Consider the following 2,176-nt stretch of genomic DNA (forward strand, 5'->3'; position numbering starts at 1 on the left):
ACCTCAGAAGGCTTAAGACCACCACCACAAACATTGAAACAAGCCCTCTGGATTGAAGGAAAATGGTATGAGGTGGAAATCCAGTATATAAAATAAAGATCACCAGATATGGTAAATATGATGCTAAATATTAAATAATAATTCTTTTATAAATCTTTTTAAAAGGTAATTGATTGATTGCTTAAGGCAAAAGTAATAGTGCATTATGGGGTTCATCATATGTAGAAGTAAAATATCTGACAGAAATAGTGCAAACGCCAGGAGAGGGAGAAGTGTGTACTGTTGCCCAGTTCTTACACCACGTGTGAAGTGGTGCGATACTGTGTGGAAGCGAAGTGGGTAAGTCTAAAGATGTACACTAGAAATTTTAAAAGAAACAACTGGAAATGTAGAGGTGTTCATAAGCCAACAAAGGAGATAAAATGAAATAAAAAATAAAGTAGCTCCACACAAGTATGGCCAACTGATTTTTGACAAAGGTGCAAAAGTAATTCAGTGGAGGAAGGAGAGCCTTCAAATAATGGCGCCTGAGCAATTGGATCTCCATAGGCAAAAAAATGAATCTTGATCTAAACCTCTAACCTTACACATAAATTAACTGAAAATGGATAATGGATCCTAGATTTAAATGTGAAGCATTAAACTATAAAATCTTTAGAAGACAGCATATGAGAAAATCTTAGGGCTTGATGAAGCATTCTTAAACATGACACCAAAAGCATGATCCACCAAAACTCCAAAAATGGTAAATTGGGCTCCATCAAAATTAAAATATTTTGCTCTGCAAAAGACATGTGAAGATGATGAAAAGATAAGCTATGGACTGGGAGACAATATTTGCAGAAGACTTAGGTGATAAAGTCTATATAAAGATATATTCTTATATCTAGAATATATAATGAAGTCTCAAAATTCTACAGTAAGAAGACAAACAACCCAATTAGAAAATGAGCAAAAGACATGAACAGACATTTCACTGAGGATATACAGATGGCAAATAAGCATGTGAAATGATGTTCAACCTCATTAGCCATTAGAGAAGTGCAAATTAAAACCACAGTGGATATCACCAACACACCTATCACAATGGCTAAATGAAAAACAGTGACACCACCAAATACTGGTCAGGATGTGGAGGAAGTGAATCACTCATACATTGCTGGTGGGAATGTAAAATGGTACAGCCACTTTGGAAAACAGTTTGGCAGTTCCTTCTAAAACTAGACAAACCACCACCCGACAACCCAGCAATCTCATTCTTGGACCATTTGTCCAGAGAAATGAAAACGTATGTTCACACACAAAAAAACTGGACATGATTGTTCAGAGCAGCTTCATTTGTAAACACCAAAAACTGAAAACCAAAATTTCCCTCAACAGGTGAATGGTTACACTGCGGCACATTCATACCGTGGAGTACTACGTAGCAATAAAAAGGAATAAACTATTGATACATGTAACAACTTGGACAAAGAGAATTATGTCAAGTGGAAAAGGCCAATCTCAAAAGGTCACATACTATATGATTCTATTTACATAATATTCTTGAAATAACAATAGAGTAAGAACAGATTAGTGGTTGCCAGGGGTTAAAGTGGCGGGTGGATGGGGACGGCTATAAAGGGATAGCATGGCAGAACCTTGTGGTGATGGGACAGTTCTGTATCTTGATTATGTTTGTGGTTACATCAATCCACAAGCGATAAAACTGAACAGAACTACACACATATATAAAGTGCAGTAAAACTGGTGAAATATGACTAAGCTCTGTGAATTGTCTCAATGTCAATTTCTTAGTTGTGAATCTATAATTTAAAATAGAAGCTAATTTTTTCTTTTCTTTTTTTTTAACCCTTTTTAGTGCTGCTAAATAAAACCTGGAGAGACTTGAACAACAGACCTCAGGTATGCGTTTCTGAGGTAGAGAGCCTGGAATGAGGTGGGAAAGTCTAGCTGGGATTCTACTACCGGTGGGGGAAGTATCAACCAAGAGTCAAGGTATTTTTCCTTATTTTTTTCAACAGTTTCATGAAACAAAGCCAGGATATACGTTAAATGGATAGATTTTTCTCAGTCTAGCCCTATCTGCCTTATAATTAGTGACCGACACCTAAAGCCAGACTCAGGAAAGAATCACTTAGGACATTTTTTAACATCAAAAAGCATCTTACACCTA

Source organism: Ceratotherium simum, chromosome 40 (assembly GCF_057802395.1).
Source record: "Ceratotherium simum simum isolate JZ-2026a chromosome 40, ASM5780239v1, whole genome shotgun sequence".
Classification (NCBI taxonomy): Eukaryota; Metazoa; Chordata; class Mammalia; order Perissodactyla; family Rhinocerotidae; genus Ceratotherium; species Ceratotherium simum.